At 34.1% G+C, this 13,519-nt stretch overlaps 1 pseudogene across 4 annotated transcripts; it reads left to right on the top strand.

Moving 5' to 3' along the window:
• Window positions 1-570: 570 nt before the first annotated feature.
• LOC147386998 (E3 ubiquitin-protein ligase SIRP1 pseudogene) lies at window positions 571-2,708 on the top strand (annotated as a pseudogene). Of its 4 annotated transcripts, none has more exons than XR_015171927.1 (2): window positions 571-702; window positions 1,431-2,708. The product of XR_015171927.1 is annotated as an E3 ubiquitin-protein ligase SIRP1 pseudogene, transcript variant X1 (transcript). The 4 variants fall into 4 exon arrangements; XR_015171928.1 differs by having other exon boundaries at window positions 688-702; window positions 1,288-2,708; XR_015171930.1 differs by lacking the exon at window positions 571-702 and adding an exon at window positions 714-799.
• Window positions 2,709-13,519: the final 10,811 nt, after the last annotated feature.

Below are 13,519 nucleotides of genomic sequence, written 5' to 3'. Positions count from 1 at the left end.
TTTATTTATTTATTTATTTATAATAATGTTCTTATTCATGAATGATACCAAAAAACTTGAAGATGATGACATGGTTTCAAAAATGATTAAACACTGAGATGACTCTCTCGAGCCATTTCAATATCATTCATGAATGAAACAAGATTATCGAGGTCCTCTGGATTCTTCTCCTCTATTTCTTCATTTTGGTTCAAAGATACAAGCTTTTTGCTCCCATTACATCCGAGAAAATCAGGTTGACTTGATGAGATATATATTAGTATCATTTGTGAACTGGACAATATTGAAAACAATTGCCTGGCAAATTTTGAAAGAAAAATCAATGATTTTCTTCTTACTTATGGTCCATTGGGTACGGCTTTTGCTGGATTATATTGGAAATCATGAATGGCAGATTTTGGAAGAAAAATCAATGATTTTTGGTAAGATATTAAAAAATTAGAGTATTTAAGTCATTTCAATTAGTATCTGAGAGAAGATGAAGGTCAAGGGGGATTATTTCATCAATTCGAAAACAAAGGAGGGTACCCCAAATATTCACCAAAAGATTAAGGGGCGTGTCTAAATAATCATCCAAAAGAAGGGAAAAGACACGTAAGAGGAGAAAGAAAACGCGTTGGTAGTGTTTCTTCCTCGTTGGTAGTGTTTCTTCCTCTCTACTTCGTTTTCTTCAACCAAATCCACAGAATCTTCATTTTCAAGGTACGAATACATAGAAATCCACTATTTCATCATCTGATCTTCATTTCCTTGAAAGCCCATTTGAGATTTTTGGACTTTAAAAAATAAATAAATAATGGTCTGTGTTATTCTGTTCTGTGCACAATAATTTTGATTCTTCTTTTCTGTTTGATTTCTCATACATTTAAACCTCTCTTCTGGGCTACCCTTCTTTGTAAAATTCTCTTTTTCTTCTGCAATACTTGTTGGATTTCCTCCTTGATTGGTGATTTTGTTCTTTGGGTTGTGAACTTTCAAGAGGTTTTAGCTTCATTCTGTGTTCATAAGTAGGAATACTAACTTGGGTGTTTTTTTTTTGTTTGTTTATTTTAAATCTCCCTGTTGGAACTTTATGAGACCTCTGCTTGTTGGGTTTTGAAATTTTAGCAATTTTTTGTTACTTTCATGGTGATTTTTTATGTCAACTCAGAACATTTAATAGGTTGTGAGATTTTAGAAAAATTATATTAAGTTCCTTTTTTTTTGTTTTTTTTTTTTTTTTTTTTTTGAGGTTTAATGTATGATGGATTGTGCGATTAAGGATTTTGTTCTTGATTTCTGTATCAGGGTTTTATTATTGTTATTTTTTTCTGATTGGATTGGGATGTATGGTAGTGTTGGGAAATTTCTCCATGTTGGGTCAAAGAAATTTGGAGGAATTTGTACCCATTTTCTGAGGTAGTATTGTTTGTTGGTTGTTAAAATTGCAGAGTTAGAGAAAAAATTGAGGGGGCAGAGATGGATGATTCTCTGATTACTACTAGATACTGGTGTTATAATTGCTCACAAATAGTGAACCCAGTGATGGAGGTGGAGGAGATGAAATGCCCGCACTGTGAAAGCAGGTCTGTGGACGAAATAGATGTCATGAGAGACCCGGACCCTGATCCGAGAACTGAGAGAGCGCTCACTCTTTGGGCGCCGATCTTACTTGCCTTGATGACTGGTGGTCGTCGTCTCCGAAGATTAAGAAGAGGATCAGAATCAGAATCAGAATCTGAAGACGAAGAAGAAGAAGAAACACAAGAATCGATTATCCATAGGAGAAGAACTTCGGCTGCTATCATCCGCTTACTTCAAAGTATTCGCTCTGGGATCATATCCGATCAAGAGAATTCCGAAAACGACAGGGAAAGAGAGCGAGAACGAGACCAAGAGGAAGAACGTGAGCGCCTTGCCTTGCTCAATCCATTCAATGAGGTCACATTTCTTCAAGAGTCCTCCGATGGGAATCAAACCCAAAACCCGAATCAGAGCTTTCCAGGTTCTTTGGGCGATTACCTCATCGGCCCTGGTTTGGATCAATTGCTTCAACATTTAGCGGAGAGCGATCCAAGCAGAAATGGGTCAGTACCGGCAAAGAAAGAGGCAGTAGAAGCTATGCCCACTGTGATGATCAAGGAGAATCTTGAGTGTTCGGTATGCTTGGATGATTTCGAGATTGGTTCAGCGGCAAAGGAGATGCCTTGTAAGCATAAGTTTCATAGTGGGTGCATTAAGCCATGGCTTGAGCTTCATAGTTCTTGCCCGGTTTGTAGGTTTCAGATGCCAGTTGATGATGGATTTTTGAAGATCGAAAGAAATTTGGAGGAAAGTATTTATAGGATGCCATTGGAGAGTAGTTTGGGTGTCGATGATGGAGATGGAGATGGAGATGGAGAGAATGAGAGCAGTGATTGGCTTAATAATATTCCATGGCCTTTTAATGGGATTTTTTCTTTGACAGAGTCTCAGAGCAGAAGTGATTCTTCTGCTCCAACACCACCACCATCATCATCCGCAGCATCTGAAAATAGTCATCAACCAAGCGAGAATTAAAGACATTAGTGTATGATCCATCCATCTTCTGCTTCATCTTACTTGAATTTTCTTTCCTTTGTACATAATCTTTTATTTTCTGAATTATGATCCTTGAAGAACTATCTTTCCCTTTGTCCATCCATAGCCTACATGCCTTGTTTGAAGAATCTCTAGAATCTAGTTTGCTCTCTTGCTTTGTTTTGTATTTTTTTTTTTGTATTTTTTATATTATTATTATTTCTTGTATTTTTGAATGAATCAAGTAGTATGGTGTTGATATATTCTCCGCCTCTCTTAAAATTGGACACAAGGAGTAATATAGCCTTTTGAATTTAACAAACTCCCTTACATTTTTGACAAGAAACCAATTTGGTATCTTACATCCTCCTGCCCAAACTTCTAAGTTCAAACTAAAATATGTAGAGACCAAGAGGTCATTAAAATCCTTTAAATGTCAAATATCTACATTGCCATATGCTTTAGAGACCTAAAAAAGGATAAAAATAAAGGTGGTCCAAATGGATAGGAGCTGTTAGGGTAAGATCTAATGATTTGTAAGAATTGCTGCCTCCATAAATTAGATTAAGAAATGTTTCTTTTAGAGGTCGTGATTGTTGGTCTCCTTTATTGTGGTTTCATCAGTGAAGAAATCGTATGGGTACTGGTTTAGTGTCACAATTTTCAATCGAACTTTTAAGTCACCTTAGTCATTATTTCACTTCTATTTTGAGACCAACTTTTCATTATAACGCACCAAATAATGAAATTTAATACCACACCAAATAAGAATTAATGAACAAGATAGATGACGTTTTGACTTTAGATTCTCTTGTATTGTTTCTTTTCGTCGGTCTTCTCTACCGCCTTAATGAAATGACTTTTACCGATAAAAAAAGAAGATAGATTACGTTTTTTGTCAGCCATCTGTAATTGATCTACCACAATCTGATTGTAGAACACGTTTGAGCATTGGAATTACCCCTCCTTAGAACTCTCTCAACCTTATATTTTCAACTTCTTCTAAGGTTTCTAGTTTTTCATAGAAAATCATTTTCTCTATGCTCCTTCTTTCTTTCTTAAAGTCTTCATCTAGTTTTTTTTTTCATTGTCAATCCAAAACTCTTCTCATCTTTCTCTCTCTCACGGACTCTTGCTCTTTCCTCCTCACTGGTTGTTTTGGGTTCGAAAAAGAACTCATGGGTAGATTTAGTATATATATAAAAAAAGAATGGTCATGTTCACTTCTTAGATATCTATTTAATTATATGATTGTTGTGGTAATGGAAAGCTGGTATGGCAATAGAAGTTTTCCCATTCAATGATGGAGAAATCATCTATGCAAGGGAGACAAGTATCCTATCCTAAAGCAAAATTGAGGTTCTAATTGGAAAAAAATAAAAATTTTCATTGGTGGTACATCTGAATCATCCAACCTCAGTCTTGAGATTTTCAGACAAGTATCCTATCCTAAAGCACAATTGAGGTTCTAATTGGAAAAAAATAAAAAAATTTGTTGGTGGTACATCTGAATCATCCAACCTCAGTCTTGAGTTTTTCAGATATTTCAATAATACGATCAAGATTTGTTCGCTAGTCTGACCTCATCAAGAAATAAGCAATCAAACTTGATTACTAATCTTTACTGAGCAAAATCTATTTAATAAAACACAGCAATTGTCTTCCCAAGGTTTATCCCCTCATGAAGAAGGGTTCAGATTCAATTTCACACACATCTCGAGGGCAACTTTTACCTTTATACCCTTGGTTCTTCTCCCTTTTCCAAGAACACCTCCCCAATGTTAATGTCTCTCCTCTTCTGCCCTCCCGCTTTGTAATAATTATAATTTTATTCAAAACTGAAAAAGAGGGGACGAGAACGTCCCAACAAAGCACAAAGAGAGAAAAGTAAAAAAAAAACCGAAGCTACAACAGATACAAAAATATAAAGAAAAGAAAATGCAAAACTAAATTGAACCCATTTCAACCCATCTGAACACTAAGTCTTCAAAGAACACCCCTTCAAAGTCCTTACTCAGCTTGCACCAGAAAAAAAAAAAAAAAAGACTGAGAATCTCCAAGATCACCTCCTGAGACGACAGCTCCTTAACTTGAAATATTCTTTCGTTCCTCTCCTACCAAAGTCCCCAACTTTCCAAGAATACCCCTCCAACTTTATTGCCTTTCTTCTTGTCATTTTTTCAATAATACCCTTACAACTTTATTGTCTTTCCTCTCCTTCCATTTTCCAATGATACCCCCCTCTCAACTTCATTGTCTTTCCTCTTCTACCCCTCAACCCCAGAGAGCGCGGGCAAACTCTAGCATGTCATAATCCCTCTAACGACTACTACACAAGTGATATGAGCTCTGCCTCAATGCAAATCTTGGCCATTGTTTGGATCTGAATAGCAAGTTCCGGGTAAGCTCCTGCTGCCGATCACTCTCTGAGCAACTTAGTGGCCAGGGACTCCAACATCTGGGTTGCTGTGACATATGTTTTCTTTGGATGTTTCACTTGTATATATTACTTGCGTTAGAAATGTATTTTTTTTAATGGAATTTCCATTACCAAGCCGCTTCCTGTGGCTATAAATGCATCTGGGTTTCTAAGGATCTCATCAAAATTAGCTACCCTTGATTTTGAACCGACCAATGCATCATCCAACAGAGAAAAATCAGAGAATTCTGAATGTGGTTTTACTTGTTCACCATATCTACAGTCTTATAAATGGACATACTGATTTTTCAAGCCACATTTATCTATGTTTCAACCTTGATTGCTCCCAAGCCCAGAGGATTCTCAAATTTTCTGTGAAAATCTCTTCACCATTGCTTCTTAGCTTTCATTTAAGGGCATTTTCCTTGAAGATTTTCTAGTTAAATAAGAGTAGATTTTTAATCTTTCTGTTGAGTAGACCTTGTTTTATTGGGTTTTCAACTGACTTTTGTATCTTTTGATTGGTCATGTCAACCATCTTTTTAATGATTTTTTTCCCCTATAATCAAAGAATTTATTGAAAAGAGGACAAGGAGTCCTCAAGAAGAAATACAAAAACAAGGGTGAAGAAGCAAAGAAAAGAGAAAAAACAAAGCCACAGCACCCTAAAGAGCAGTCACCCACAGCACCCTAAAGAGCAGTCACCCTTCTACTGAAATTTTTCTCGATCTTTTGCCCATTAAAGGAAAAAAAGAAAAGAGAAGAAATTGAAAATGTCGGACAAACCTTCCAGGATGTCAGGAAAGAAGGAAGATGTGTGCCTTGCTGCACATCAGATAACTTCTGCAACGACTACTACAGGTGCTACATTGGCATAACACTTGAATTGAATTTCTTGGAGTGCCAAGGTGAGACTGACACCTATTGATCTTGAGCAACAAAATGTTTTAGTCAGGAAGAGAGGGAGGGGATGCTTTCTCAAATAGAATTTGAATCCCACAGCAAACCTTGTGATTGCCAGGCAGATTTGGTTGCCCAAGAGTGTTTTTTTTTTTTTTTTTGTTACTCTAATTTTATCAGAAACCAAAGAAAGGAGCAGTTACAAGCTGAGAAACACTTGGGAGAACTGATGGGAGAAATCAATCTTAACCCACACCTAACTTGCTGTCACATTCACCACTTTTATTTCAATGTAGGAAAAACACAAGTACCTTACTGCAATGGGGGTTTGGTTCGTCAAATCGGATGAACTTTATTAGAGTATCTCAGTGTGTGATTTATAGTAATATGATGTACATTGATACACCATATATTAATGAATATGTGGTCTAGGTCTATTTTCTATGGGTGATTTAAATATGCTTCTCCACATTATGTGAATATTTGTGATTTTCCCTAAGTTTTCAAATTAATGACATGCCCCCCCTCCTTCCTCCTTGTTTTTTATGGATTAAATGACATGTTCTTTGACTCAAGTATACTTTGGAAGACTAATATACAATGCCTTAACTGCCCAAATCTTCATTCTCTTGTCAAAAATCTGGTAAATTATTTTCAACTTCATCTTAACCTTCCTATAGAAAACCCTTGATTTTTCTATCCAAACTTCCATTGTGTTCAACTTCCACAAAAATCCTGTTTTCTATTTGATGTTTGAAGGTTGAATAGGTTGATGGCAAGGGTAAAGAGATTTTACTAAAGATGTTGAAGATGACTGGTTTGGAAGGAAAAAAAATCTACACTAGAGATTGAAGATGAGAGCAGTTAAAGTCATTTTTAGTTGGTCTTCAATAGAAGACTCAGGTCAAGGTGCATGTGATCAGTTTAAAATCACAAGGGCTATCTCAAATATTTACCAAAACGTAGAATTTTTTTCGGAAAATGTATAAATGATTTTTTGGATTTCTTACCAAAACCCGTCATCTACAACCTCTCTAAAAATCTTATCTTGTTCTTGAGATTTGAATGTTAAAGAAAATAAACTTTTGACGATGAAGGGTAAAAATGTTATCATATTCAACAATTAAGTGATAAATGATCGATTAATTTGTCAATTTAATCGTTTAATTGGAGAATTTTGTAACTATGTTTTGGAATACCTCTCCATTAAGTACAAATTTCATACAAAAAATTTAGATTGACTCTCCCCATCCCTGACTTTGACTTGACATGTGTTTTTTTAAATTCAATAGTCAAGGGATGAAATACTTTTCTACTCACATTAATAATTTTAACACTACTATTATACGACTTGCCTGCCTCATCATCATCTAAGGAAATTTGAAATTGCATCCATAAATTTAATTTAGACATCCATTGACCATTGACATTTTTCAAACACAAATGGGATTAAATTTGCAATTTTTATTAAAGTTAAGAGTCAATAATCAAGGGAGGGGGGTCTAAAATTTCTAAATTTAAGGAGGCAAACAAGGCAAAACACTCATTCTCATAGGTACTCTCTTGAGAATGCTTAATGACTCATGACACACATGGTCATAAAGAGCTCTTTTAGATAAGTGACTTGAGCGTCGTAGTGTCTTTGCAGATATACCCTCATGATTGTAGATCATGGATTGATGTGAAACTTAGTGGATCAAAGCATAATAACAAATCCCAAGACACAATGCACAGGTAATACGTCATGTATACGAAAGGATGTTATCATCACAAATCTCGTAGACTAATTGTTTTATTTGTGAATCTTATTAGTTCTATTGTTCCCCATTGAAAAGAGAGAAAGAATATAAGCTTCTTTAAGAATCTTTTTTCTTGGGTGAAGTTGATATGGAGATGGAGAAGAAGGTGAACACAAGAACTAGATGGAGAAGAAGGTGAACACATGAACTAGATTCATTCATGTGTGGTTGACAATAATTGCATGAAATAGACAACCTCAACGTCTAAGAAAAGTAATGAAATAATGTGTGCAACCAAGTACCCTTTTCGTGGTACTTTCATGTTCCTTTGATATAAAGGAAGCCCAAAAACTAATATAGTTGCTCTTCTAATTTAAATAAAACAGCAAATTTGTTTTTTTTTTTTTTCCTTTTATCAATAGAGACCATTAAGAAATTTTCTAAGAATCGTGATAAGCTGACTACCCCATGTGGCATACTCAATCGACTCTTCTGGCGTGACGAGTTCGAGAGCCATAGCAGATATGTATGCCTCGGTATACACAACTGCATTTGCCCATTTAAAAAAGTTTATCCCGAGGGAACCATGTATCCCAAGGCATACAGATCTACGGCTCATAAACTTGTCACATCAGGAGAGTCGATTGAGTGTGGTACATCGCGTAGTCAGATTATTAGGACTCTTTTTCTAAGGGTAATGTTATCATTGGTATCAATGGGTTGGTTCTTGAGGTACAAAAAAGTCCGAACCATCATATTTTTCTAGTTTCAATTCATGTTAGTTCTAATTCTAAAATAAATGGAACCAAAATCAAAACCCCAAAGAATCATGGGTACTCGTTCCAATTCTTAGGAGTTGAAATGAGAGTAAAACAACTTGATGGTAGAATTCCATTTTCTTCGCATGCAAGTCTTTTTTCATCACAAAATTGTTAGTTTTGGCCCTAATCTCTACTTTGCTGGAGGTATGTAGGACTTAGGTTTGTTGTAGAGTGTCGGATGTTCGGGTGCTATATGGTTTTGCTGTCCATACAACTTCTGGGGTTTTTTTTTTTTATACTAGATAATACGTTGGAAGTCCCAAGACATTATATATATATATATATATATATATATATATATATATATATATTAATTCGGCCTTTGCCACCTATAGGTAGTTTTAGACAAATTTCCTTTGCAGTGGATACCTTTTTTGCTAAGTATGGCTTGTAATAATCTATCTTCCGAAGCATACGATGATTCTTTCGCCATTTTAAGCATTAATTTCCCTACTAAAATATTACCAGTTTCGACCCAAGATCCCAGCATCACAATTCCATTTTTATTTAAATTGCGGAGTAAATGGGCTTCTAAATGTGATATTTCGTTAGTGGTTCTTTCAGAGCCTTGACTTGTCACATGAGTTTGAATTTCTATATTTCTATATGTGAAAAGAAGTATAAGTATCTCCATATACCAGACACTCACTAATGAGTACCGTGTCTTTAAAATTGTAGCCCTCCCACAACATATAAGCTACTAATACATTTTTTCCCCAAGCGAGTTCAATATATATACTAGAAAATACACTCACTAGGGGTTAAGTGAGATGGCAAGACTATCTGGGTTTGCTCCCCAGGTCATGAATTCGAATCTCTATATGCCCCTTCACAAAAAAGGTGACTATTTAATTATTGTACACGTACGAGGTGTGATGGTACGTGTGACCTACCAAAGCCAATATATATATATACACGTAAGTCAAACTGCATAAATCTTGTCGCTTGTGTCAATTGTGTTTTTCTTTCTCTTTTGCACATTTGCTTGTGTGTTCATCATATGAATAGTAAGGTATTTGGGTGCTTCCATACAACAAGAATATGATGAAATAATTCCTATGAATCATTCCGAAGTTCTTACCTTTCAAAAATGCAACACATTGTCTCTAACAACATTAATAAAATAGTTACAACTTGTAAAGATGACGATTTAATATTTTTTTTCAGGAACTAAAATTAATCTTCTTCCAGTATTGAACTTTGAGAAGAGATTACACACCTTAAGTTCGAATGCTTAGTTAATTGAATTTCATGTAATATCTATTAACTTTAAAAAGTTGGGAAACCTTCAACCATATCTAATCTAAAATATAAAAAAGGACAACTAAGCTAAATGGTAACATCTAGTGGCGGTTGTTCCAAAGGTCTTAAGTTCAAACCCCTTTTTATACTAAATGTTAACGGTTAACCACTAACCCCACCAAACAAACAAAAATAAAACAACCAGATAGAACCAAATCGATTCTTGTTCCTATCGGTTTGATTCCTTATAGACCTGATTGATTCTAATCAGGCATATGGAACCAAGGAATTCAATTCCAATTAAATGGGTACCCATTGACACCCCTAAATTTACAATAAGAATATATATATTTTTTCTTGATTACAATTATTTAAATAATAACAAATATCGGTTTTATTATATCAACAAGAGCTTTCTAACACTAGTATTTTTTTTCGAAAACTAATGTATCAAATGGAAATTTTGAGATTTTGAAAGAGATTCAAATAAAAACCTATAACTTTTAAGAGGAAAAAAAAGATGGATATTATTTACTAGGATTGGTATTCGGATCCCTTTTGTTAATGGTGCCATGAGTGTCGTTTCTACTCTTAAACCTCGCTCTGGCACTTTGGAATCTTGTCCTTTTTTCAATTCTCACTCACAAATTGTTGAAAATCAAATCAGCTCTTTATAAAGAATCTCATTCCATCCACTATATTAATTAAATTCTTTTTTCTTTCTTAAATAGATATTGATCATTCATATCCTTAAAAAAACATTAACAAAGTATTGATGATTATTACAAGTTGAAGATAACAATATTGCAACAATAGAAAATTAAGTTGTTACTATTACAAAAATCATTTGAAAACGTCAGTGTAGAAGAAAGAAATTTTATTAAATATTTATTACTTTTTAATAATATTGAATAGGATTTATTTGGTCATAACTAGTTGGAGATTTTTCATATAGATAGTAGCAATATTAGTGAAAGTTATCGGCATAATCAAAGTGGATGAAAATGCAACCATGCTATGGATATGAGATACTCATTAGGGGCTAGTTGAGATGGTAAGGAGGAATTGGGTGTGCTCCCCAGGTCCTGACTTCGAATCTCTGTATACTCTTCCACAATGTTATATTTAAATGCCTACATAGCACATAGTGGTGGTACGTGCGACCAGCCAAAGCAACAAAAAAAAATGCTATGGATATGAGATGAGTGAAAAATATGGCTTAATTATGGATCCTGGTGAATCTATGATCGTAGTTCTCAAGGCATATTTTAGTTATAGACAATGGGTTTAGGATCACCTTTCATTATAAGGATGTGGACCAAAGTAAGTTGTATTCGAATTGGAGTTGATGGGGTTGGGTTGGTGACTTTTTTTTTTTTTAAGTGGACACGAGGTAATAGATTTTTTGCTTAGAGAAAAGTCAATTCAGAATTTCACACAATCTCAGATGATCAATAACAAGAAGCCTAATGAGGAAAATTTTGTAAATTGAGGATGACCTTGAATACCATGGATTCGTGGGATTGGTCGATCCAAGATTCTGTAAAATCTCAAAATGACTTTTTTATGAGAAATTAATTTTCCCGAGATAAGTAGGGTAACCTTTCATTGTGTTATGAAGTGTATAAGATATACATTTTGTTATTGGTTCTTATTTTGATCGACTTGAAAATAAAAATATTTTTTTTAAAATTTATTAAATATTCATGTGGGTTATAAAAATATTTAGAAAATGATCAAGCAAACATAAAAAAGGCACTTTAAGGCAGCAAATTGCAACAAACAACAAAGATGAGTAGTGTTTCAATATATGTTGACGAAAATTTAAAGTCTAATAGAGAAAACAATTATATTTTACATGAAATAAAAATAATAATGTCACACTAACTATAGAGGGTTAATTGTGTAAGGCATTTGGACCTTACAAGTGTCCAGATATTAAACTAGTGGGAGGCAAGAACTAATTGATTTCCTCTTAAGTGGTACCTAGAGCACCCAACTCGTCCAAAGGACAGAGCTCGAATGTCAGTTCTGCCCAGTATATAAATCGAGCAAGGTAGACTTTAAAGTGGACTTCAAATTAACTCAGATCCCATAATTTCAACGAAGATCCCAAGAATCAAGGGATTGGATAACGGAATCCAAAGAATCTTTTTGTTCTTAATATCCTCTCTTAAAAGTAAAGAATCATTTCTTAGGAACAAGGATCTCGAAAAGATTCCTTATTCAAAGAGATCTCTCGGAGAAAGCTATAAATAGAGGAGGAGACTTAGAAGGAAGGGTTCGAAAGATCAGAGTCATTTACTGATTAATTACATATCTGACTTTATCATCAGAGGGTTTTTGACAGGTACTACACCAATATCATTATCACAAATCGGAGAGAGCAAGAGACACTAGACGATCAGAGGGAGCTAAGTTGTAAGAGGTAACACGAAATCACCTTTACACTCACTACATACATTATAATATATAAAAAATACTTTATTAGAAGAGAAAATTATTAAGAATAAAATAAATCAATCATTAAATTTTTATATTTTATGTATACATAGATATATTATGAATTTATTCATAAAAGATCATTAATCTATGTCCTAACTCTTAAAACAATTCATAATAATTATTATATACATATATATTTATTTATTTTATAAGTGTTCGATTCTATACAAGCTTGATCCGATTACCGAACCAAATTGATCCGTTCTTCATTTCCGTAACCCAGACCGCAACTTGTTCTAAACCGAACTAAACCAACCCAAAGCTATCGGTTTGGTTCGATTCTCAGTTTGAACCGGACCAAGTTGCATCCCTAATTAAAACGTGGTCAAATGTGCATTTATGCTTATAATATATCAAATAAACTGAGATATAAATACCTAACAAATATAATTCATTTCTACTCAAGATTGACAAATAATATAATGTACAAGTCCTTTATGCAAGTAATCGAATACTATTGTTATTTATAAATTTTCACTAGACTTATGTTTATAAACCTCAAATTTTATCATTTGGGTTGAAATTTAATGTTTATTGGACTATTTCACAAGATGACTAATAATTTCTACCAAGGCAACACCACCTCAACTTTAAAATATTTTTCTAAAACACTAAAAACAAAATAGATTGAAGAGGGTAGACCGCTTCAAAATTTTGAAGGTGCCCTCCTTGTTACAAGACAAGTGGCATTTTGAATTATTTCACACCCCTACACTTCCATCAAAATTTAGAATACCTCCTTGAAAATGCCAAGTGTAATTCAATTGATAGAGTTCCTTAAAAAATTTGAAGCTTTTACAACAATATAAAACAACTTTAATAGATTTTCTTAAAATATCTAAAATAAAATGAATAGTGATCTTCACATTTGTAAAAATATTTCTTCATTAAGATAAATACTATTGGAATAAAGGCTATGAGGGTTGAATGTTAAAAGTGCTTGAGAAATGGAGCTTTCATAAGTAATATTTGAACTTTTTTAATGTGGCAAGATTGAGACCCTATTCTCATTTTCCTAAAGCCACTCCCACTCTCAATATATATCAACAACTGCTTCTATGTAGTGGACCAGTGTTTCCAAAACTGAACCGGACTGATGGTCCAACCAGGTCTGCTCGGATTTTTAAAAATTAAAATCGGCTTATTATTAAGAACCGTCAGTTTTTTGTAAAGTGCAGGTTCAACCGAAAAAACCGACGAGTTTTAAGAAAGTCAATTCGCAAAATTAAGCGAACTTTGTTTTCTTAGCGTTGCTAATATGTAGATTTATGATATTTTCTTAGCCTTACAAATATTGAGGTTTTGTTGTGAAGATGGATGAGCTAAGTAAGGCCATTTTTTCCTTACTAAGTAAG

Source organism: Akebia trifoliata, chromosome 14 (genome assembly GCF_017979445.1).
Source record: "Akebia trifoliata isolate Shusen 1 chromosome 14, ASM1797944v1, whole genome shotgun sequence".
Classification (NCBI taxonomy): Eukaryota; Viridiplantae; Streptophyta; class Magnoliopsida; order Ranunculales; family Lardizabalaceae; genus Akebia; species Akebia trifoliata.
The sequence above is the reverse complement of the archived record's forward strand: the minus strand, read 5'-3'. Positions and strand labels throughout refer to the sequence as shown.